The sequence below is a fragment of the Lissotriton vulgaris genome, unplaced genomic scaffold, assembly GCF_964263255.1.
Source record: "Lissotriton vulgaris unplaced genomic scaffold, aLisVul1.2 SCAFFOLD_2796, whole genome shotgun sequence".
NCBI lineage: Eukaryota > Metazoa > Chordata > Amphibia > Caudata > Salamandridae > Lissotriton > Lissotriton vulgaris.
Window position 1 is genome coordinate 177954 of NW_028249902.1, and position 27215 is coordinate 205168.

Sequence of the window (27215 nt, forward strand, 5' to 3'; positions counted from 1 at the left end):
TCCCTACTATCCACGGGGACTGGAGTTGGAATAGTAAATTAAACTATTCACTATCCAGCACCCCCCAAAGCAATGCGTTGTAATGGCTTGCGTTGGTTTTAACAGCATGCGTGGTAAAAGCATGCGTTGTAACAACGTACATCCGATATTTGGCGCTGCACACATGCGTGCTGTGTTTCCTGGCGCACATAGCCACGGCTGAAGTGCACAGAGACCCTACACTGCCGCACACAGAGGAAAAAAATTAGAGGGAACATTGCTTAAGACTTGTTCAAAATTTATTGTCTCAAAAGAACAAGAACTAGCCAAAGTGCGCAACGCAGCTGCCTAATTTTCAATAGACTCGTCTTCTTTTTGTACTCTAGAATAAAATTTAAACCTTTCCATAACAGTATTGATCTTTCTTCCAAATCTAATGCTTAGTTGCTTTATAACAACTTCAAAAATATTTAAATCTCCAGAACCTACATTTTCAATTGGAGGTAAATTTTCTAATTCTTTAAGTCCTGCACCACCTAGACAGTTCTTTAAAAGCGCTAATTTCCTTTTTGGAGAACATCCATCCTCCTCTACTACATCTACATATGCTAAAAATGTTGGATACCAAAGATCCCATTCCATTTTGGGATCACCAGCTGAAGGTAAAAAATGTGCAGGTGAGGTGATATTGTTAGACATTTTTTTTAAAATGACACAAGTATAACAAAGAACAGAAAATAATAAAAGTAGTCACCGTAGTCCATAAAGTAGGTAAAGTCCAATGTTGATCGATGTGATGACAGGGATGTAAATCGTCTTCAGAAATAAGATAATGTTTACCAAAATGAGTTTAGAAAAGGAATACTGTTCCAGAATTTCGCTGTAAAGAAAATATAAAAAGAAGTAATTTCCCAAAGAAAGAAACGAAAAATGCACTTTGCCACAGATTTCCGAGAGAGATCGTAACCGTTGCTATGGAAACGAACATCTGACGAAAAGAAAATGGCCGCTGAAACGCACACGTCAAGGCATACGTGAAGACGTGATGCGTGTGAACGAGCGATGATTCAGACGCGTAATGACAAGGTGGAGTTATGCTGTACAATGGCTTGAAGAGCGATGCCTCAGACGCGTGATGACAGGGTGGAATTATGCTGTGCAATGGCCTGAAGAACGCCGAATAAAGCTGCGTGTTCGAAAACTTCAGTAAGTTTTCAAAAGATGCATTTCAGGACAAGTGTTCAACAAATAAACAAATATGTGTGAAAAAATGTCAGAAAGTCAGGATTTCGACAAGGCTTCACACCCGATGACATCAGCGTCTAAGTTAAATCTTTTTTTCCTTGTAGCGTCTTAGATGAATCTTTTAGATTATTGTAGATAATTACAAATAAAGCAAAAATAACTATATAACTCCCGCTGGTGCGATCAGAGCACTTAAAATAACAGAAACTGCCGCTGGTGCAATCAATTTACACAGAAAGGATAAGGAAAATGGGTACTTTCTATAGTCTTTAGTTGAAACGGTGAACGCTGTCTCCCAACTTCAATTCAAGGAAAAGAAAAAAAAATCTTGGAGAAAAGTGGGTTCTTTTCTTTTCTTCTAGATCCCGATCGTCGCCAAAATGATGTTGTAATCCACTCAGACAAGTAGGTTGCTTGAAAGGAGTTTATTGATGGGAGACAGCTTAGACAACCACCACCAACAGATACATAGTCTTAAATGCACATAAACAAGCATATAGAATGTTGGAGCAGGAATGAACCATGACAATTCTAATGGAACAGAGGGAATAGGATGCTACACATACCAGATGAGCGATTAATAACCTATAACAAATGGCTGAATGCAATACGGATGACTTGGGGGGCAGAAGGGTATGAACCTCATGTAGATAATTCACTGCTGCTTCTCCATACATTAGACTTGGGACATAAAGCTGCCACTCAATTATAAAATGTGTTTGGCGTGCATATCATGACTAATAAAGCGGGAGCCAAATCCAAATGGGATACAAATCTGGGCAAACATTTCCCAGAGAAAGAATAGGATAAGATTCCAAGCTAACCAAATCTGGTTTCAAGTAATGCTATGTTCAAATACATACAACTTAACTATCGTGAAATATTTGACCCCTGCAAAATTGCGCCACTTTAACCCTAATATTTCTTACATCTGCCCCATATTTTATGAGGGAAATGCATCATTCTTTCATAATGGTATGGGCATATCCCAAGTTGGCAGACTACTGGAAAGCAGTAACCCTGACACTAACCAAAGTGACCGGTACATCAAATCTACACTTACCAGCATCATGTCCAGAGTGAGAAAAGTGAAAGTGGAATGTAAATTTATTGATCTGGCATTCCTGTTGGCATTCCTGTTGGTGAAGCACCAACTCTCTAGGTTCTGGACATCCTGCTGATTGCCAAAGATTCTCAGTTGGGAGGCAGATATGAAGAAGTGGGCTGAGGACTAAACAACAACAATTAGGCAACAGTCCATAAGATTCCACAGAGGAGACAAGTTAACCCTTTGAGGAGGGATAAACTACACACCCTCCTAGCTGTAAAAATACATTTAACCATCACACGACTACGGCAAAAATAATATACCTATCTGAGGGAAGGAGTTTTAGTAGGAAATATATGCCTTGAGAGGAAAGGAAGAACTGTTATGGGAATTGGGTAGTAGAGCGTTCTTGTCTGTCGGTCGAATCTGTAGATTTGTGTGCCCGGAGGATGAAAAATTCACAAAGTTTTTAAGTTCAATTATTCATATATCTGTTGGGTAGCAGATTGTAATAACATAAAAAGAAATTGACACAAAGCAGCAATGTAATAATAAGAACCAAGAGATGTAATGTGAATGCAGATACCCAAGTAAAACATTGCAACAGTTAAAAAAAAACTACTATCTCAATATGATTTGTGGTGTAATCACAATTTGATCGAAATATTCATTATGCAGCAAACACTTCCACAATTGTTTATTCTCTTCATTTGTTGCTAAATATTACTTTTGTATGATCTATTTATACACTACTATTTTAATTTCTCAATGCGTTAATGTCATGTCGTTTTAACGATTCCTTCTGTGTCAATAGCTTAAGTATTAAATAGTTGATTTTTGCAGCCTTGAGAAAGTTCTGAAGAAGAGTATGAGATACTTGTTGTCTGCCGGAGATGCATTATAGTATTGATCATCACACAAGAGATAAAAAGTGCAAAGAAATAGAGTTGTAATTTAGCACTGATGAACTCTTAATGAAAATTCACAATGCCAATTCTTACATTTTCTGATTCAATGGAAACTTCGGACCATTTTGTATAGTGCAATTAATCGACGTAAGAACTATGGTTCATAAAAATCTGATCAGTCAAATTGTCTTTTCATGCAGGATTACGTATAAACTGTGAAATTGGTTTTGATAGGACCAGCTTAGCAAAGTTTACAGAAGGACTGTTTAAATATATTACAGACACCAAATTTCAGATGAAGTGCTGCAAAGGATTCCAAAATGGATGGCCCTAGCAGAAGCATTTGCTCTGTTCATAGATTGTAGTATTGACACATCTGTACCTAACCTGTAATAAAACATGGAACAAAAAGTCATCATTTTGGCTGTGGTCATCCAAACATGGACAAATCTGCTGTTCATTGTTGCAGTGTGTGTGCTCTCTTGCAACAAATGTATTGACAAAAAATGCATTCACATGATTGGTCTATTTAGCTTTCTTGTAAGGCATTAGGAAATAGTGCAGACAACTCACCAATGACCTGGAGCTTAAATGTTTTTTGTGGGCTGCAGTGTCTGTTTAAATCACTCACATACAACACAACAAGCATTTGCAATGCAATAGGTCTCGCATTAGGAAATTTTGAGCTATTGGTATTGTCAATGACACATTTTTTATGTATGTGCTGGTTTTGAAAATAGCGAAATTAATAGCTTTGTCATTTACAATGCCAATAGTTTTAACTTTCGCAAATGTGACACCTATAGCATTTGTAACGCAATATGTGTTGTATTTACATGACTTAGATTTATTGATATTACAAATAACAATGGCTTGTAATTTTTTTAATAATTAATACTTAAAAAAAGTTATTGTAATTTATTATAATGGCGATAGCTTAAACTTTTGTAAATAACTTTTGTGAAGATTATGTTCATTGTATTTTATTATGACGAAAATCCAAGAACAAAAGTGAAATATTAACATCTTTTTGTGGCATTGGTAATAAAGCTTGAACCACTGAGAGAACATATTTGAACCAGTTGTTGTTGAATGGTTGTACAGATTGATGCTGTGGTGGGGCTGAGTGATGTTGTGGTGGTGACGAGTGATGCTGTGGCGTTCAGTGATGCTGTGGTAGTGCATTGTGGTGTTGTGGTGCCCCTAAGTGATGCTGTGGTGGTGCTGAGTGATCGTGTGGTGATGCAATAGATAGACTGAGTGCGATAGATAGATAGATAGTGAGTGCGATAGATAGAGTGAGTGCGATAGATAGATAGAGGGAGGGCGATAGATAAATAGAGGGAAGGCGATAGATAGATAGAGGGATGGCGATAGATAGAGTGAGGGCAATACATAGATAGAGTGAGGCACTGAGTGGGATTTGGAGTATGTTGCATTGAGTGCAGTGTAATTATGTGGCGTGTAATTATGTGGCACTGAGTGGGATTTAGAGTGTATGTTGTAGTCAGTAGAGTGTAATTTTGTGGCGTGTAATTATGTGGCACTGAGTGGCATTTGGAGTGTATGTTGCATTAAGCGCAGTGTAATTATGTGGCGTGTAATTTATGGCACTGAGTGGTATTTGGAGTGTATGTTGCATTGAGCGTAGTGTGATTATGTGATGTGTAATTATGTGGCACTGAGTGGTATTTGGAGTGTATGTTGCATTGAGCGTAGTGTGATTATGTGCCGTGTAATTATGTGGCACTGAGTGGGATTTGGAGTATGTTGCATTGAGTGCAGTGTAATTATGTGGTGTGTAATTATGTGGCTCTGAGTGGGATTTGGAGTGTATGTTGTAGTCAGTAGAGTGTAATTTTGTGGCGTGTAATTATGTGGCACTGAGTGCCATTTGGAGTGTATGTTGCTTTGAGCGCAGTGTAATTATGTGGCGTGTAATTCTATGGCACTGAGTGGTATTTGTAGTGTATGTTGCATTGAGCGTAGTGTAATTATGTGGCATGTAATTATGTGGCACTGAGTAGTATTTGGAGTGTATGTTGCATTGAGTGCTGTGTAATTATGTGGCACTTAGTGGGATTTGGAGTGTATGTTGTATTCAGTAGAGTGTAATTGTGTGGCATGTAATTATGTTGCACTGAGTGGTATTTGGAGTGTATGTTGCATTGAGCTCAGTGTAATTATGTGGCGTGTAATTATATGGCACTGAGTGGTATTTGGAGTGTATGTTGCATTGAGCGTAGTGTAATTATGTGGCGTGTAATTATGTGGCACTGAGTGGTATTTGGAGTGTATGTTGCATTGAGCTCAGTGTAATTATGTGGCGTGTAATTATATGGCACTGAGTGGTATTTGGAGTGCATGTTGCATTGAGCGTAGTGTAATTATGTGGGGTGTAATTATGTGGCACTGAGTGGGATTTGGAGTGTATGTTGCATTGTGCGCAGTGTAATTATATGGAGTGTAATTATATGGTCCCCCCAAAACAGTATCCATAGCAATGTAATTCCCTTTCCAATGAATATTGCAGTGAAGTCAGAAGAAATTCATTAGTTAATTTATACATATATGGGAAACTGTAACTTTAAAAAAAGAGAGTGCATATATTTTATGCAATAGATATAAATAAACAACTGGTTTTAACATGACAGTTATCACCTATTCATTTAGAAGTATGAACCTACTGTATGTTTACATAATCAAACTCAATATACAAGGCATATCAAGAAAAAAAATTAATAGGAAGGAGGACACTACTTCTGAACTGTGATAGATCAATTGATCATCAAGGAAGTGCGTGAGGGAGCGCGACCGCTCTAGACTGCGAATTAACCTTAGGCCAGAGAGGATGCAGAAAACAAACAGTAATAGTCTGTATTTAAGCGGTTCCTGTGTCTGGCTGTCTAAAGTATGTCTGAAATATGTCTCTACACTTGAGTTTTCTACACGCTGCTGAAGACAAGACAGCTGAGTGGACATGCCCCGCTAAAACTCAGAGGAATACTTCGGGCTCCCACCCTTAGCGTCCATTATTGCTTTTATAGAGTTAACGTTCATGGCCACTGAGGTGGATTTGTTTACCATAACCTCAGAGCTGAGGAGCTATTTGGTTTGCACCCGGGTTATTAAAGAAACATAATCCTCTCTGTTTCTTTGAGATATGTAATTCCCAATATAAATAATGTGCGTTATCAGTAGAGCTTTGTACAGCCCGTCCCACGCATTGTGCACTTTTTTAGTTCCTAACATAATGCGCGAGCAGTGAAGCGCTCACTGTAAACACACAAGGCTTCTTGGCGCTGAGGGGGAGAGGGGCTGTCCGACGGGCCGCGCACCTTCGGCTCCCACCTCCCGGGCATTCTGCATTCCAGGGCAGAGGGGGGCAGAGGACTGGTGCCAGGACCCGAGGGAGAGGAGGCTCCCACGGGCCGAGTCAGCAGAGCATGGCCTCCTCATGGGGCATCTCGCTTCCGCCTCTACCACACAGAACATTCCAAAATCCTCCTGTGCCCTCGCGCTGGCGGGGGCGGGACTCCAGCTGGCTAATCGGCGCTGTCCATCAAATGTGCAACGGGGTACTCGAGGAAGCGGCTCTGCAGGCTGGTGTGTTGACTCCACGTTATTAATATATAATACAAAAAGGCACCACACTGGGAAATACCTGCACTAGTTGCGCTGTCCATCAAATGTGCAACGGGGTACTCGAGGAAGCGGCTCTGCAGGCTGGTATGTTGACTCCACGTTATTAATATATAATACAAAAAGGCACCACACTGGGAAATACCTGCACTAGTTATAAGTATTTCAAAGTTATGTGACAAAATAAACTAGAGAAGCAAAGCCAGTTAAAAAACAAGCACAGGCTGCAGATTTCTGAACGAGCCAGAATCAGCCGAGTGGCACCCTGCAGCCGATGAGGAGTGGGAGGGCGGGGGCTGTCTGCGCATGCGCGCCACTCTGCAGTTTCGTTTTGCCGAGCGCGAGCCCAGAGAAGAGAGGTGCCGCATGAAGTCCCGGGTCCCAGGAGGGGGCCGGGGGCCGGGTGAAGACCAGCAGGGAGACTGCGGGCCCCATGCCTATGGGGAAAGCTCCGCTTCTTGGTACAGTGGCAGAGGAGCTCGAGTGCTCTGCGGGGCTCCCTTGGCAGATGGTGCGAGCCCGAGTCCGACTCCGGTGAGGTAAGGGGGAGGGGGGGCTGTGTGCCGTGTGCCTGTATGTGTGTGCCTGCGTGTGCATGCACGCGCCTGTGTGTGTGTGTGTGTGCGTGCATGCAGAGGGGTGGGGGCTGGATGTGTCTGTGTGTGAGCAGGGGCTGTGAGTTACTCTGCGCAAGCACGGCTCAGACGCGCGCTCCCGCGGTCAAAACTGACTGCAAAAGCGCGCGTCTGACTCGTGTCTTCATTCCTAAATACGGGTAACAATAGGTCTAAAGCAGACACCTTCAATGCTTACGCATTGAATGTAGGTCTGCTCGACCTAAAAATACATGGCCACTGTGTTCTGGATTGGCTGCTGTTTGAAATCACTGCAGTCATATGCAGAGAAAAAGTCCTGTTGGCATGTAGGAAAGGGTATTTATTTATATATATTAATAAGACACCCTAAAGAGTCTTTTGTAACCCCATAGTACAGATTGCTTAACCAATACAAATGTGGCACACTATGCATTTGAAAAGTGTGTTCGCTTAGAGACTGAACACCAATATGCTGTTTTCACTGTGGAGGTTCTTCTGCATTCTCAAGGAACAGGATTTAATTTCACATCTCAGCTTGGGAAAATGTTAGAAAAATAATTCAAAATTACTCTCCACTATATTTTCAAAATTAAATTTATTAGTGAACTCATATCTTTGATAACATTAGTGGAAAAGTAAATATATACAAATTTACTTCGTGCTGCCTAAGACAAAACTGGCTTAGAAACTGTTTTGCAACTTATCACACCACCAGTGTCCGAATAGGCCGTCCTGGCTGTAGTTAATGACCCCAGAAGCTAATTACCTGGTCTCTGGATCCAGAAAGGCTGGGGTGTTGTAAACAACTGGCCACTGAGCGAGGATTAGGGAGCCAGGAGTGGACAGGAACACCTGACAGAACAAAGATCAGCCTTAAGACTACCTCTTTTGACTTGGAGAAATTAGAGGCTGGTGACTTTTGAGAGAGGTGGGTCGTAAAAGTCACCTTCGAAGGAGCAAATTTAGTGGCACCAATGGATCCAAGGAGGTTTCAGGCTGAAGGTCAATGGCTCCACATTCATTATGCAGGCACATTTATAGTGATTTTCTTTACATTACCATTAACCAACAAAATAACGCTGACATTTTGGGAACAACAATATTGAATAGCTTAAATAGGTAAATGATGAATAGCCCTTACACTTTTATCATAATTCATGCTGTTATTACATGCCTAGGGTAGTGTCCATCCACTTGCATATTCATTGAATACCCATTACAAGTATAGTGGGAACAGCTTGTCCATCTCTAATACATTTAAAGCCGGTTTAATAATGTTGAAAAGAAACAGTGCGTTTTAAAACTCAAGCACATAGACTAATGTCATCTATAACTAGAAAACATTTGAGACATTGAGGTAATAGAAATTTTACGTGGCCAATGTGTCCCCTACATGTACCCTATGTATGTCCATGTCACCATGCGATTTCCCTCTCATGCCTGTAATAATAATACCTCTGCATTTCCGTCCAATGTTAGAATGTCAGTTACCAAGCCCTCCATGAAAGAAACGATAATTCTGCACTGAGGCCTATGTTGCCAATGTATCTACATGATGCACGTTTAAAAGTCGAGATGAATCCGTTCTGTGGCTCAGCTGAGCCAGGACCCGAATTCAGGCTCCGTGCCTTTTGACACTCTGAAAGCTGCAGTTTAGCTATGTATCCCTGACCTCTCACATACTTCCTGCTCAGCCGAGAGGTGCCCAGCCCGGCCTGCCAAGACAGTATTTTGCTTACAGTTATCTGCTCTGCTCCACAGAAACACATTCCTGCTTAATGAAGAAGGTAAACATAACCCGCTTGCAGAAGATAGGGCCTAGCCTTTCTGTCTCCATCCAAGTGATTTGCAGAACTCGCATCCATAGAAGGCCCATGGCCCCCACGCAACGCACGAAGAAATATATGCAAATACTAGCATTTAGTTATGAACAGCCTTTGCTCGAGCAACCTTTACTTCAGACACTACATCCTCCAAACTCAAGATATCAGATAATACCAGAAGTGCAGGTCGTCCTGACACCCAAGGTTTCTCTACTAGCACGAAAGTCAGCTCCCCCCAGCTTCCCCCAGTTACACGTCAATTCCACGTCATGACCAAGTTGCGCACACAAGTAGGGTAAAGGTTCCTGCTGACCATGCAGACCCCCTCCATGTATCCACCCACCTATGACACGCCTATGACTCATCAAGTGAACACCCACGTGTACGCCTTCTTACACGCCCTTTTTCACGCCCATGTGCTCTTATCTCTCTCTTTCACTTGCTCCGCCTGGAGCGCTCCGCCTTCTCTATGCAAGTTAATGTATGTTTAACGTATAAATAATGTACTCTGTGAATAAAGTTCAGATGACGATCCTTCCTGATCCCTAGTGGTGATGGAACCCGATTCTCCCTTAACTCGAGTTACTGAATTAAAGCCCTTTTGAATCGGACACCATGGACTCTGCCTCTCATTATATGCATGATCCTTGTTAATGTATAGAAATTCCGACAGGGTAATTATTTTATTTACCACATAATCTGGCGCCCGAACAGGGACTAGTCCCCTTCCCCACGCGCCGGTGATGTAGGTCCAGCCCCCTGCCCCCTTCTACAGCCGTGACGGACTTCAAGTGTACACGACAGCGGGACTTCCTGCCTACTCCCTCAGGCCCACGGAGGAGACGGAGACTGAGACCAGGCATCCACACGAGGCGGTGAGGATTGCGGACCATCCCAACCAGTGCCCAAGCCATGAGAGAGCAAGGTCCGAGGTATCCCGAGGCCCACCTGTTCCGAGGCACATGCGCAGCAGCCGTAGCAGCAGCAGCAGTAGCAGTATCAAGTTTCCGAGGCCTTCAAGTTCTGCTTCCCGGTGAGTACGGTTATTGGGAACGCATAAAGACGGGTTCATTTATTTGAGCCCGGTAAAGACGTGTCTGGGTACACAGGCACGGTAGAGACGTGTCCCTTTCGGTGGACGCGGTAAAGACGTGTCTCTTTATGAGACCAGTATGCTTGTACTGTTTAGCGGTACATAAAGTAAACAGTTTTTCAAGTTCATGTTTTTCCCATGTACTAGTTAGAATGTATCTGTTTTTAATGTTTTAGTGTTGTAGTGTGAATGGTTGGTTTCAGTCTATTTTTTGTGTATATTGTGTTTTCGTTAAGTTAGTTCCAACATGCCACTGTTTTCGAAATTACGTCAGATAGGGACCAGGAAAGGGATACTCGAAGAGTCAGTTCCCGTCCCGCCTAGAGACACACCTGGTCATTTTATGTATCAGAAACACGGGCTAGATGCCATACTGTTTTTAGACTTATGGGTAGATTACACGAAGGATCTAGAAGAGAAGTATAGATGGCCTGCCTCAGGAACATGGGATGCTGAATGCATTATGAAATTAGAGGAAGCGCTATGGAAGAGAAAAGTAAGACCGTCCCAGAAAGATGCCATTGAGTTATGGCGTAAAGAAGCGCATAGGAGAGCCGAGAAAGAATTCCACAAAGCAGAGAGAAGTAAAGAGGCAGCGAAAAAAGCCAGAGAAAAAGAACTGCAGGGAGAGGGGGAACGGGTCAAGGCAGAACAAGCAGATAGAGAAAGAAATGCCCTCATTGCAGGTATTTATGCCGTCCTAACTGAAGGACTAGCTAAAGTGACCCCCTCAGAAGTACCCAGTAATTTGCCACCACCATTAGTACCGTCTAAAGTACGTAGACAGAGGCAGACAGAAGCTGAGGCTTTTATTTCCTCCTATCTAGAAGAGCCCGCTCCGGATTATGTTAACGCAGAATTCCCTCCTCCTGTCCCTCCTGTCAACAATTCTCCCTTCCCTCCGCCCCCATCACAGGATCTGCTTCTACAAATGCGGCTTCCGCAGGCCGTGAAAGACGACGTAGGACAAGGGGCAATGGGAGGGGGGCCACCAAACACGCCACGAACACCGCCAGCAACACGAGCACTGCTAGGGTCAGGACTACAACGAATGCCACAAATGACAGCATCACCCTTTAAGCATAATGTAACGATTTCACATTGTATATACGAACCAGTACCAGGTGTGGGTGCAATGCTTGTGTTCTCACTACGATTAAGACACGCTGGCGACTATTTGATCACATTACCAGGTATGAAGGAAAATTTAGATAAAATATACCATTTCATTAGAACGGGGGAGGGACCCGAGAGTATAGAAGAGGCCATGGAACAAAGAAAGGTGGAGGTTCAACGCATGATTTTACGTTTTTTGATTAACTGTCTGATCAGGGAACAAGACCAACCAGATAAAGGAGTAAACAGAGGTCTGACAGATTGGAGTGACAACATAGCTGCCGGTAAACATGATAAACAGGGACAGACAGAATGTATGTACAAGAAAATACGAAAAGAGATTCTAAATATACACAGGAAAGAGTCTGACGAGAAAGATGATTCAGCATCAGAAGATGCTGAGCACGAAACAGAGGAAATGGATAAAATGAATTACGTAGGCAAAGCACGGCAGTTTGACAGGCCCAAGTGCCTTGATTACCGCAAACAGGGACCTCCTATAAAAGAAAGATATTCCCTCGAAAATCTATTCCAAGCTACTGAAAATGCACTGAAAAGACGAGTAGAGTGCGATAGACCCCACACCCCACACGAACAGGAATTAGTCCGAGCAGCCGTTCAATGGGTGTCTAATTCTAACATATATAACAGTGATATAGTGGCCCAGACCTTTTTGAGCCTTCCACAGAACGAACAGCGTTTGGCTGGTATTTACATGGTTCAACATTTGATCACGTTGTAGGAGAGCCAATATTCTGATCCCGGTCCCTTATATAAATTACTGGACGATATACTTCTAGAAAGGTGGACAACATTAGGTACTGAATTAATTAATGTCATTCTAGACCAACGACATAAGTACTTGACTTCTCTGACCACATGCATGATTCCCGCCCCACACCACGATAGAAAGAGCTTACACATAGACAGACTGAACCCCCTACGAGAGGTTCATCCCGTTAAAAATACAGCGGGTGAGCTTCAACGAGTATACGTTTACACACCCTTGATAAAACTAGAAATACTGGAAATGAAAAAGATGCTGCCCTGCCATGATAAAGACCCGGGGGGTTCCACCGTGAATTAAAGGACATTCTCCGCATAGGGGATTACACGTACGCTGACATTATTAAATTATTGAAAGTCCTGTTACCTGCTGGTATTTACGAAAAGCTTAAAGAGAAAGACTGGGAGGTGGAAGAGAAAAATATAAGTTGGACAGAATTGGAAGCCGAGGATAAAGGCCGACACCCTGGTGTTGGTCTTGGGGACAAAGCTAAAATACTACCTGAACTCCTGATACAGGTCCTGCCGAGATTATTGATTACTAAAAAGGAAGATTGGGATGCTATTTCAGCCTGTAAACAGAAACAAGACGAGGACACCAGTGATTTTTATTCTAGATTTGAGAAATGTTTTTCTATTAATAGTGGCCTTAAGCCAAGTAGTGAATCGTATCCACATCTTTTTGTGAGCAAATTAGTAGAGAATTCCTTAACCCCAATCAAGAATAGAGTACTGAAGGTTGAGAGTACCTGGCAAGCAAATAGCCCTTCCCAAATGTTGCAAATGTTACAATATCACCAGAACAGAATTAGAGAGGAACAGGATCATGAAAAGAGACGTATGAAAGATTCGAAAATGAAAGTGCTGGTTGCGCAATCGGTACCAGCTAATGCGAACAAAAAGGGCACGGCACCTGTTAAAGGGAACTGTAATTATTGCAAGCAACCAGGTCACTATGTAAATGAATGTGCCGTCCTGAAATACAATATAGCTACAGGCAAGACAAAAGAAAGACCGCATCCTCCTAGACAGAATAGCACCCCACAGAACACGCAACAGACAGTAGCGAATTTTCCACCCCCACCATCAGCTGCCACACCACAAGCCACCCAGCAAATGTACCAGTACACACAGTCGGACTATCCAGAATTCCAACAGTATTCATGAAACAGCCTAGAGAGGGAAGTTGGCTTGCCCCTTATTGAGGTTCCTGTAGATCAAGAAGGTCCCTATGTACATAGTCGTGTATTGGGAAAAGACAGAAAATTTCTGATTGACACAGGGGCAAGCAGAACTACCATCAGCCATGACGAGGTTCCAGGGGCACCCCTCTCAGGCTCACAGAATGTTTCCCTGGGATTTTCAGGAAAGCCTATTGTTAACGAAGTGTCAAAGCCAGTTTCCCTAGGAGTCGGTCCATTGTCCCGTACCACAGACTTGTTACTTACTAAGTCATATCCAGAAAATTTGCTTGGTATAAAGACATTGAAAGAACTAGGAGCAGTTATATGTTGTTCTCCGGAAGGAGTACGATTGTTTTTACGTGATTTTAAAGGACATTATGTGTTGAAAGATTTTGACCACAGACTCCAGAATGTACCACAGCATTTATGGGCACAAGGTCCGACTGACGTAGGTTACATGCACATTACGCCACACCGTGTCACTCTCAAACCAGGAGTAGTACTGCCACGAATCCGACAATAAAAGTTACCACCTGATGCCGTAGTAGCCTTACTGAAAATTGTTGACGAACTCATTGTACACGGAGTGGTAGTAGAAACTGACTCGAATGTATGTAATTCACCTGTCATCCCTATTCTTAAACGAACAGACCCTAATGCACCACCAGTCTACAGACTAGTGATTGACCTTCGAGAGCTGAACAAATGCATAATTCCCCAATACCCAGTGGTCCCAGACATTTCTTCATTACTGACTGCAATTGATTCCGAGGCAACGTTCTTTACTGTAATTGACCTAAAGAACGCCTTCTTCAGTGTCCCAATTCATCCAGACAGCCAATACCTCTTCGGATTCAGTTTAAATGGACACAGCTTTAAATTTATGAGAGCTCCTCAAGGATTCACAGAAAGTCCTAGCATTTACAGCCAAGCATTGAAAAGACAACTGGACAGTATTCACATGCCTGCCAACACTGCACTGCTCCAATATGTAGACGATATCCTGATCACAGCACGAACATGCATCACTGACAGTTTTACACTTTCTGGCAGACAAGGGGCACAAAGTGTCCCTTTCAAAGCTACAATTCTGTGCACAGCAAGTGGTGTACCTTGGACACTTGCTGAGTGCAAGAGGGGTAGACAGCTGACACAAGACCGTATTCAGTTAATTGCCAACCTTACACAGCCCAAGACACAAAAGGAAGTACGGGCCTTCATTGGCCTCACTTCATACTGCAGACAATGGATTCCCCAATATGCTTATCTAGCCAAACCACTCATACAGTTGACAACACAGGAGGCAGCGTCTTCGACTGTCCTCCCTTGGACACAAGAAAATACCCTTGCATTTGATGAATTGAAAAAAGCCTTATGTCAAGCACCAGTTTTAGCGACTCTTTGTTACAGCAAACCTTTTACACTTTTTGTCACTGAACGAGATGGAACAGCATTATCTGTCCTTACACAAGATCAAGCAGGAAAACACAAGCCTTGTGCTTATTTTTCTAGTACATTGGATCCCGTGGCTCAGGCTCTGCCTGCGTGCCTGAAATCAGTTGCAGCAACAGCCCTAGCTATAAGACAGAGTGATTCCATAGTGTTAGGACACCCCCTGACAGTACAGGTTCCACATTCAGTGGAAGTTCTCTTGAACAGGACACAGACACAGCACCTGACGGTAGCAAGACTGACAGGATATGAACTGACATTATTTCAGCCACACATAGGGATTAGACGATGAAACATTCTCAACCCTGCTACACTATTGCCTTCAAGCACAGTTGACACTACACCACATGACTGTGTGGAAGTAATTAATACAGTGACGAAACCAAGACAAGACCTGACAGACATTGCACTGCCAGACCCTGACCTGACACTTTATGTAGATGGTTCATGCATGAGAACAAGCACAGGAGAGTTAGTGGCCGCATATGCCGTGACCACTGATACTGAAGTCATAGAGACACAAAGAATAGACACACTGTCAGCACAAGCAGCAGAGCTCATCGCTCTGCCACAAGCCTGCATACGAGCCAAGAACATGAAAGTGAACATATATACCGATTCACAGTATGCCTTCGGGGTTGTTCATGACTTCGGAGTATTATGGAAGGAGAGAGGTTTCCTGACCTCTCATGGGACCAAAATTCAGCATGGTCCCCTTATTCATGCTCTGTTAGAAGCAATACATTTGCCTACAGCTATAGCCATTCTGAAATGCAAAGCACACACGAAAGTTACAGACACCATTTCCCAGGGTAATGACCTGGCAGACCGAACAGCTAAACTTACAGCCCAGACACCAACAGACACGATAAAGACAAAAGTACCATCACTGACAAACAGCATGACAGTCAGGGATCCCTCACAAGATGTACTCGACATACAGACACATGCCACTTCAGACGAAATAAAGAAATGGACTGAACAAGGAGGGGTCCAGACTGACCAAGGGTGGATGACCAAAGGCAAAGTAACATGGTTCCTCCCAGACTCTATGGTACAAGTTATCATAAACACAGCACATAGTCCAGCACACTTAGGAGAAAAGGCAATGCTAGACAGCTTACAGAATATTTGGTTTAACAAGCACCTGCGTGCAGCAGCGAAACAGAAAGTACGAACCTGCATGATTTGTTGCCAGTTCAATCCAGGCAAAGGCATTCCAGTGGAACAAGGTGGATTTCATCCCCCTGACCACCCTTTTGAAGTCCTCCAGATGGATTATATCCAGATGGACAGATGTAGAGGTTACAAATATGTCCTAGTAGTTGTATGTGCACTATCTAGATGGACAGAAGCGTACCCAGTCCCAGATTATACTGCTGTGACCACTGCCAGGCAATTGGTACGAGAGTTTTTCCCACGGTACGGATAGCCCCGTGTCGTGTACTCAGACAACGGTCAGCCATTCTCCTCTGAATTAATGAAGCAAGTGTCCCTTCTGTTAGGTTACCAGTGGAAGTTTCATTGTGTACGACACCCAGAGGCAGCTGGACTTGTAGAGCGACATAACCAGACACTGAAGACGAAATTAGCAAAAGTCTGTGCAGAAAAAGGCGTGGATTGGATGGTAGCCTTGCCGGTTGCCCTCTTTTACATGCGTATGGTAGCTCATTTCAGAACAGGCCTGTCCCCTTACGAAGTGGTTTTTGGTAGACCACCGAATATGTGGGGTACGCCTATGCCAAAGAAAATTACTGATGTTGACAGTAATATGCTGACAGATTACCTGGCTTCCTTGATGTCTGCACTACTCTCTTGTCGTTCACAGGTTGCTGCCGCCTTCCCCGACAACACCCAAGTCAAAGAACATGCCATCGTCCCTGGGGATATGGTGTTTATCCGGAATTTTGATCGTTCAAGCCCTCTTGAGCCCCGCTGGCGAACACCGAAGTTAGTACTGCTTACCACGAGGACTGCCGTCAAGGTCGAGGGACGAAAAGGTTGGATCCACGCCCAGCATATCAAAAAATTCCATGGAAATTCCGGAACTTTGATCAAGCCTAAAGACTGCCCCGAAATTAATGACTCAAAGCCCCCTTTGCTAGAAAAGACTTCGCAACAGGAGTATAGGTTTAAGTTACGGTCTAGTAAGTCAGACAGCGTTTAATTGTTTAAGTCCACTCGGTGGTGAATCGGTTAGACAGGTTCCTGACATGTATAAGATCGTAGACCAGAATAGCAGAAAGAGAGATAAGAAAGAAAAGTACTGCAAGATTTTACGCAGTAGATGTATAGTAACTCTGATTATTATGTTTCTTCTAAGTATAACGATTATATGTATCAGCTTGACACTACATGTTTTCTTTCCTCCTATTGCCTCACGTATACACTCTTCCTTGAATGACACTGTAGAGCACACATTCAGTGATCTGCCACCCCATGAACTGTCATATCGACTAGCCCTGCGCAACAATACTTTTATTCGAATGTTGCACCATTCTCATCAGACCAGCAATGTAACGAATTGCTGGGTATGTGGCTGACTCCCACCTTATCAGAAAACGAAGGGAGTTCTGCCCCTCTTTCCTTTTCCGTTCTCGCACAATGGTTCGTGCGGAGCATGGTTTGCTTTAATGTCATCACAAGACAGAAAGTTCACAGATTCCCAGAGCGATTGGATTTGGGGAGATTTAAATAAGGTAATGAATAAGGCATGTTTTCCAGACGAAGATGGTTTTCCCCAGAGAAAAGGAACAGATCTAGAAAATGAAGTGTACGAACAAGGAAATGCTTCCCTTAACTTTATGATTCTGAATGTCCAGCCCGAGAAAAATACAGGTCCACCGTTCATATCCGTCCTACCAGTAAAAGATGAATTGTGCGTTAGAAAGAAAGGATCAGTGCATTTGGGACACAGTGATTGTAATACTGTAGTCGAGTTCAATGACAAAGGAAAGTCTACTTTCAAAGCTTCCCGCCATTCTTATTTCATTTGCTGTCAGACAGCTTATGTACGTCTGCCCTTAGACTGGGGTGGGACATGTTATATAGCGTTCCTGCTGCCACCCGTCTTTCTAGCCCCATCCCATTATCATCGAGATTCACGACTAGTACATGTTAGAAATAAGAGGGAGACCGATTCCCCAGTGATTGATCAGACTGAGACAGCTTTGGAGCAATATACAGATTTCAACAGAGGATTCTTTTTCTTCATAGGTCCCATCCACAACAATAAACTAATACGCAGGTTAACAAGAACTCTAGAAGCAGTAGTGAATGAGACTGCATCTGCTCTGGCGAACTTGACAGAGGAGCATTCTGCGATGAGACTTGTTGTGCTTCAGAACCGCCTTGTTCTTGACGTCATCCTGGCAGATAGGGGCGGGGCTTGTAGAGTGATCGGCTCCAGTTGTTGCGTGTTTATTCCTAATAACGCGCCATCCGTATATGCAGCAATAACAAGACTCCACAAGATAGCTCACGAGATACACCAAAACCCAGGCACATGGACTTGGTCCGGTTGGCTCTGGAGTGTAATATCAGCATGGGGATGGAAAGTATTGACGTTCCTAGGAGTGATACTGCTTGTTATATTTAGTTGCTGTCTCTGTCTGCAATGTGGCCCGGCGATTTGCGGCTTGTGTGCCACTGCCTGTATTCCCCATCCACGTATACAAAAGAAAAAAGACGAACAAATGATGCTGTAAAATCAGATATATGGTATCATGAATATAGATGTGTCCTGAAGGGCACAGAAGGGGACAAGGAGGGAATGAGGTAATAGAAATGTTACGTGGCCAATGTGTCCCCTACATGTACCCTATGTACGTCCATGTCACCATGCGATTTCCCTCTCATGCCTGTAATAATAATACCTCTGCATTTCCGTCCAATGTTAGAATGTCAGTTACCAAGCCCTCCATGAAAGAAACGATAATTCTGCACTGAGGCCTATGTTGCCAATGTATCTACATGATGCACGTTTAAAAGTCGAAATGAATCCGTTCTGTGGCTCAGCTGAGCCAGGACCCGAATTCAGGCTCCATGCCTTTTGACACTCTGAAAGCTGCAGTTTAGCTATGTATCCCTGACCTCTCACATACTTCCTGCTCAGCCGAGAGGTGCCCAGCCCGGCCTGCCAAGACAGTATTTTGCTTACAGTTATCTGCTCTGCTCCACAGAAACACATTCCTGCTTAATGAAGAAGGTAAACATAACCCGCTTGCAGAAGATAGGGCCTAGCCTTTCTGTCTCCATCCAAGTGATTTGCAGAACTCGCATCCATAGAAGGCCCATGGCCTCCACGCAACGCACGAAGAAATATATGCAAATACTAGCATTTAGTTATGAACAGCCTTTGCTCGAGCAACCTTTACTTCAGACACTACATCCTCCAAACTCAAGATATCAGATAATACCAGAAGTGCAGGTCGTCCTGACACCCAAGGTTTCTCTACTAGCACGAAAGTCAGCTCCCCCCAGCTTCCCCCAGTTACACGTCAATTCCACGTCATGACCAAGTTGCGCACACAAGTAGGGTAAAGGTTCCTGCTGACCATGCAGACCCCCTCCATGTATCCACCCACCTATGACACGCCTATGACTCATCAAGTGAACACCCACGTGTACGCCTTCTTACACGCCCTTTTTCACACCCATGTGCTCTTATCTCTCTCTTTCACTTGCTCCGCCTGGAGCGCTCCGCCTTCTCTATGCAAGTTAATGTATGTTTAACGTATAAATAATGTACTCTGTGAATAAAGTTCAGATGACGATCCTTCCTGATCCCTAGTGGTGATGGAACCCGATTCTCCCTTAACTCGAGTTACTGAATTAAAGCCCTTTTGAATCGGACACCACGGACTCTGCCTCTCATTATATGCATGATCCTTGTTAATGTATAGAAATTCCGACAGGGTAATTATTTTATTTACCACAACATGTTCATGATTTAAAATGCACACAGCCTTGGACTGAAATGTAAAAAGGAAGCCCTTACCACTGAAATGAACACTTTCTGTTGACTATGCTGCAGAGTTCCACAAGAATCTTGAATCCTTCAGCAGTGTGCATATTATTTTCTGACCATTGGTATGAAATACCTCAGCTAAATAAAGGCATTCTGAATCTGTGAGTTATAAACATATTGTTTTTGATGTTGCTCATTATCATTGCTTAGTTTCAGACTACAATATGTTTATGTTTATGAAATAATTGTTTAAAGAAATGTTGACATCTATACTACTATTATAAAGAGAGAACACAACCCTTTGAGCCAGGTAAACTCGGGAACCACAGCGCCAATCCACACACCCGATACATCCTTGAAATTGTCAGGGTGTGTAGATGGACATATGCTACATAAAATAAAATAAAAACGTAAATTAAAAAAATTAACTTTAAAAACAAAGTAATTCACTGAAAGAAGTGCCGTCCGCGACGTCTGCGTCATGACATCGGGAGCGCGGGGAGGAGCGGCGTTCAGGAGCAACAGGAAGACCGGACGACATGATCAAGGGGAGGAGCTGCGGACAGGCGGGGAGGAGCGGCGAGCGGCGGACAAGCGGTAATGACCAGCGAGAAGCGGAGGAGCAGTGGAGCGGTAAAATCAGCAGCGCGAGGAGGAGCGGCGAGTAAGGTAAGTGAACTATCCAAGAGCCGCGGTAAAAGAACCATCCAAGTGCCGTGGGTGCGCAACGAGGGACGGGCGGGAGCCATGGGTGCACGCAAGCCTGAAATGCTGCCTCCAGCCCCCTTCTGTCCCGGGCAACGCTGCCTCAAGCCTGAAATGCTGCCCCCAGCCCCCTTCTGCCCCGGACAACGCTGGGGCGGGCTGCTAGTGTTAATATAAAAGGGATTTCTCAACATATCTGTTTTTCGCACAGTTTTTTTGTAATTAGGGCAGTCTGAGTTAGCTATTTAAAACACCCACTTTGTGCTTCCTTAGTACTCTGGTTGCAGCCTCCTTGTCTGTAGTGTCACTTTAATGAAGCATTAAACTGAGGCAACCAAACCAAAGCCTGCACGAGTGCTCGTGACACACACACAGCTCAGTTGTCTGCAGGGTCCTCTTAGCAGGTGTTTGAGCCCACCCTTTTTGCAGGATTATCGCCAAGCTTTTTGCCTTCCTCTTGTATTTATTCTGCCCTGTTTTTGTTGGCTTTAGGACTCTGGGCACTGTACTGCTGCTATTCAGTGCTAAAGTGCATGTGCTCTCTCCTTTAAATATGGTATGATTGGTCTACACCTATTTGACATATTTAGGTTCCCTGTGAGTCCCTTGTACAGTGGTACTCCATGTAGCCAGGGTTTGAAAATTAAATGCTACTAGTGGGCCTGCAGTGCTGCTTGTGCCACCCACAGAAGTAGCCTTTCAAACCTGTCTATGTCCTCCGCGACTACAGGGCCTCCATGCAATTTTACTGCCACCTTGACTTGGCAGTTAAAGTTACTTGCAAAGCATGAAACTCCACTTTTACTACACATAGGTCACCCCGAAGGTGGGCCCTTGGTAGCCCTATGGGCAGGGTGCTGTGTAGGTAAAAGGTAGGACATGTACCTTCATTGTATGTTATGTCCTGGTAGTGACAAACAGCCTATTTAGTTTCTCACTGATGTGAGGCTATTCCTTTCATAGGTTGGCATTGGGAATACCCTGATATATTTTTGAGTAGAATTTCTTATCTAAAAGGAGTAGTATTGCCATATTTGGTATGTTTGGAATAGTGGTGATTAATTCTGCTTATTGGTGTAAGTGGATTTTTTATAACTATTGTAGAAATTACACTTTTAGAAAGTGAGCATTCTTATGTCCTTATGGCTCTTTGTGCTTTGCAGCCTGATTCCACTCCACATGTAGGGTAGAGTGACAGCTGGGCTTTGCGCATACGTTCCAGACAGCCATCACACAGGAAGGGTTGGGTGTAACATGATTTCATCTGCATTCATCTACATATTGAATGGTCTTCCTGGGCTGGGAGAGAGGGAGGTGAGAAGTGCTTACATTTGTAAAGGCTGGGCCCTGCCCTCATACAAAGGGCTCATTACCCCCTACTGATGTCTGAAGCCAGGGCTGGGATTGAATGGGGGTGCACTTTTAAAAGTTCTTTTGAATTTATTTCCACATCAAAAACTTTTTGAGTATAAATTCAGGGGATCTGACCTTATGTTTTTAGACATTGCATGGGACTTGTATCCAGATGGAACTGGCTTTAAATACTGCACCAGAGGACTGCTGTGCTGCCGGGCGATATGCCATTTGGACTATTTTCCTTGTTGTGCTGTCCTGCTGATTGATGGGCTGCAGGAGGGGCTGCTACCTTGCATATGCCCTGATTTTGCTGGCCTGCCTGCCTGCTTTCCCGCTCTTTGTGCCCCTACCCAGTGCTCTCCAGGGGCTTGTGGGCTTGCTTCCCCCCTGTTCTCATGGGCATTTTGTCTTGAGGATTCAGGAGGTTTCCCGGACACCGCCCACCACCCAGCCATGGGACTCACGAGTCCAGCCATCCTACACTCTACAGGGAACACATGGTAAGCGCTACACCGCTCCATCTGACTGCATGCAGAAGCGGCGCGTGGAGAGTGTTGTTTTATCACCCCTTGGATCTATAATACCAGTGTGTGCCTTCCCTGCTGTTTTTCATCCCAGGAGAAGTTCCTCTCTGTTGCAGAGTGCCTGAGGAGCTGTACACTGGTTTTACAAGCACTGCTGGAGGCTCTGTCTGGTGTGCATGCCTCAGCCTCGCCTTCATTATTGAGCTGGACTCAGTGTTCCTCACAGGCTGTATCCATTACCAGAGGTACGGGGGCACAGGGACCGAGCCGTCCTCCCCCAGCACCATTCCAAGAAGTCGCCAGGGTTGGGCGGAGGAGAGTGCTTGGTTCGGGCGACACTGGTGAGCGGCTGGCTTTGCCCTGGGTGGGTCACGAAAGATCTGTGGGACATTTTCACTCAGCCTAGTGCTAGTAATTATGCAAACGATTGGTCCTGCCCATCCAGGAGGACTGGGGACTGGTGCTGTGGGCAGAGAGGAGCTACTTTGTATTTTCAGCAGTTGGACCGCATGCAGCTGGCCTTGGCTGAATGCGGGCCCAGTGCGATCTCCTTGCTGAAGTAGGCCATGGGTGTGCGTTCCTTCCGAATAAGGTTTGGAGACATACCTAGGAGCTTGGGATTTATATCACGGAGGTCCCGTCAAACAATTACCATATTCCTGATAGTAGGAGCCGAGAGGCTTTTGGCCCTACACGTACTTGTCAGTGCCACATTACCTCATAGTGTCTAGTAGAAGCCTTGGAGAATCGCCCTCTATAACGTTAGGGTGATATGTATTGTACTGATGTGTTCTTGGGGATGCTTGAATAATTCTATATGTTTTGCACTTTGGGGCCCTGATGTGAGGAAGTATGTTGTGTTTATGGATTGCACTGTCAGGATAACAAACATTAATGCAGGATTGCCTAGTATGCACAGCATTTATGATCTATGTGTTTCTCTTCCTAACCTATCTGCTGAATTTCATTCCTTGATGTGGTGATATGTATCGTTTTATAAACTTGCATTGTCAGGTTTACGAATAATATTTCAAGATGTGCCTTGTATGCGCAGTGAGGGTGTTTTCATGATGTGTGCTACATACAAGTCTTTATCGTATTGCACTAAATTTGATGTTTTGACAATTCACTAGTTGGCAAAGTGATTATTGGTTTATGTGGTATATGTTTATATGCAATACAGAAATGTGTTTTTCTCTAGTATTGTATCTTTTACAGGTTCACATGCTTGAATTTTCCCCATCGTCATTGTGGGAGTCCCATGGTAAGAGTAAAATAGCAGTATTAAAACTTCAACATTCAAAGGCCCTTAAGAATGCACTAGCTTTTAGCAACCTATTACCATTGTTATAAAACATCCAAACTCTAGCCAATCAGAGCGTAGACCATAGAGTCTCCTTCCCCTGTAGGGCCACCATACCTCAGATGTCTTACTGCACGTTGTGTGTTAGGGAGTCTCTCTGAGCTCTGCTCAGTCAGTGTTTATACTGTTGCCCTTTTGAAATCCAGCTGGCTGTTCATCTCTTCACTTCATATTCCTTCTGAGGAACATGCCAGGAGTGTGAGTACCTATTTTCCTTCATAATGTCAGAGTATACAAAAGGGTTTTTTAGGCCCTGTAAGACTTGTGGAAAGTCCGGATTTTATTTCGAGGACCCACATAAGGAGTGTCTTTACTGTCTGTATCCAGACCACAAGCCCAGAGAATGCAAGTACTGTCATACTTTCTCCTCAAATACTCTGAAAGGACCGTGTGGGTAGGCTGCTTCTCTGGCTACAAAGGAAAAAAGCAGCTTCTGACTCTGACTCTGAGGCTGAGGACAAGCCCCCTACCTCCTAGAGAAAGAGAAAAGAAGAAAGATCTTCCTCCTTGCTTAAGGACCCTAAAAAATCCAGGTCTCAAAATAATGAGAGGATTGAGGAGAAAAGATCCAAGAAAGACCAGCCTGGTCCTTCTTCTTCTCACCAGATATGGGGTTCTGCTCCTCCGTCGACGCCTCTTTCTTCTCCCGGAGATTCTTCTGCTGATCAAAAACACTGGTCGATTGCCCCATCGACGAAGAAATCTCAGTCTCCACTGCAACTGGCACTCCATTGACGGCTTCGTCAGCGACGCCTGCTACGCCTACGGTCAAGATGACGAATGCGGCTGCGTCGACGACGGAAGTGGTGGTGTCTCCGTCGTCACCTGCGGTTAGGCCATCTCCATTGGTGAGGGTTTCTCCTTCGACGGTCAGCAGGTTAGTTCACCATCGACGACTCTTCAACCTTCGCAGTTGGTTGGGCCATCGACGATTCCGTTGACAAGGGAAAAAGTCAGTCTACTTTCAAAACTGATGCCTTCCCTTCTGCAGGACTTTTAAAAAATGTCTCCTCTACCACCTACTCATCTCCTGGATTTTCAGGAGTCTGAAGATGATGGGCCTTATGATCCTGCTTACAGTCCTTCACAACTCAGGGTTAAGTGCCAGGACTCGGAGGAAGAGGAGACTATGGGTGATCCATCAACCTATTTAGAGGGGGACTATTCATTTTCGGATAGGGGGTGTCCCAGTTCCCAATGTTTGGACGCCTTTCAGGAGCACTATCCTAATGAAGAACAGGAAGAACAAACTCAATCACCCTCCAAAAATATCCCAGTGTCTTTGATAACTGATCGTCGTTTAATGCTGAACGATTATTCTAAGAGATTTCCTGAAGCAAATTCTGCTCAAGAGCCACCTCCCGTTCAGAAAAGCAAGACTGTTCCACCAACCGTGGAAATTGCTGCGCAAAGTTAGGATGATGGCGGTTAGCAACTAGAGAAGGGGGAATTGCAAATGGACAAGGATGTCAATGATGAGTGGGACGACTATGTGCCCCCTACTCCACCTTCTCTTACTCTTCCACCAGCCGACTCTCCATCTTCAGGTATCAGCGGATTCCACGATCTGCTGGAACGCGCTTCTAGGCGCTTTGACCTTCCTATGCCTGCCAAGCAGTCAGATTGCTTTTTATACAATTTTAAGCCTACAATGCAGCGCTCCTCTCAATTCATTCCCATTGTAGATTTCTTTTCGCAAGAAGGCCTGAAATTGATCAAGACGCCAGCTTCTATTCCGGCACAGAGTACAGAGGACTCTCCTGAGTGACTGATTGAACATCCCCAACCTGGTTCAGTCATTATGCAGGCGGCTCAAAGGAGATTGAAGAACCCTTCCTCTCCTCGTGCGGCTCCGCCTGACAAGAAAGGGCACCGATTGGACAACATCGGCAAAAGGTTCTCCGCTTTGGTGGCCACTGCCATCAGAGACTCCAATGACATGGCTATCCTCGGAAGGTACCGCCAGATGTGGTCCGACATCTCAGCCTTGCTGGAGTTCCTTCAGGAGGAGAAGAAGAAAGAAGCAAAGGAGGTGCTGTCGGAAGGAGAGAGAGCCTCTTCCAAAATGATTGATGTGGCTCCGGACATTTCTTCAACAGCCTTGAGACAGATGGCAGGAGCAGCGGTGTTGAGATGGCAGGGGTGGCTAAAAGCTACAACGTTCCGTCTGGAGGTTCAGGCCAAGGTTCTGGACATGCCGTTCGACGGTGAATTTCTCTTTGGAAAACATATGAAGGAAGCGCTGCAGTTGATCAAATTGGATATTGAGACGGCTAAGTCTTTCACTAATCTGCAGCAGAAAACGTTCCGGGGCAGAGGTAGAGGTCAATATGTCTTACACCCCAGCTTCGGAAGCGTTTTCAGCCATATTATCAACATTGCTTTCTTGCTCAGTACTGTTCGCAGCCCTTTCGGCAGACCTACTCCAGCCTACTCTAGAGCAGCAGCACGTCTACGCCCACCATCAGAAGAAAGGGCTCATAACTCTAATAAGAGGCAATGAGGATACATAGGCCCCTGCCATCATAGTCCCACTGCAATTCGGCCCGAATGCTCCAAATTCTTCAGTCAATGGAAGCTTATATCTTCAGACAAATGGGTTTTAGATGTACTTTGCCTCGGTCACACCCTGGAATTTGTTCAACAGCCCCCTAGTTTGCCTCCGTGAAGAACCTCCCATCGTCATCTCCAAATCCTCAAGATGGAAATCTGATTGCTCCTTTCCAAGCAGGCAATCGAAGAGGTGCCACCCGATCCGCGCAAACTGAGGTTTTATTCTCACTTCTTCTTGATAAAGAAAAAGACGGGAAAATGGAGGCAGATAATGGATCTGAGGTTATTGAACAAGTTCATCAAATCTCAACCCTTCAGAATGTTGTTGCTACGGGAAATTCTGCTTCTCATGGATGCGGGGGACTTTATATTCTCTCTGGATCTTCTAGATGCACATTTTCATGTTCCTATTCACCCAAAACATTGTTGTTTTCTCTGGTTCGATGTGGCAGGGTGCTATTATCAATTCAAAGTACTGCCCTTCAGGTTAAAATCGTCTCCAAGAGTCTTCACCAAGTGCTCCAGTGGCGGCTTTTCTACAGTGAGCGGGTTACCAGGTATTCCCTTATCTGGACGACTGGTTAGTCAAGGTCCCATCACACTAGGCTGCCAGAAGATGGACAGATGCTTGTGTTCAGCTCTTTCACTCCCTGGGGCTAAGAATCAACTAGGAAAAGTCCTCTTGGGCTCCCTCCAGGTCGATAGTATTTCTAGGACCAACTCTGGACACTACGCTCTCTAAAGCAGTTCCCACAAAAGAAAGGATATTACGACTGCAGAAGACAGTGCGGGGTCTGTCCGCAAAAAAGTATGTGACAGTAAAGACATACAAGTCAATGTTAGGGATGATGTCATCCATTATCCCACAGATTC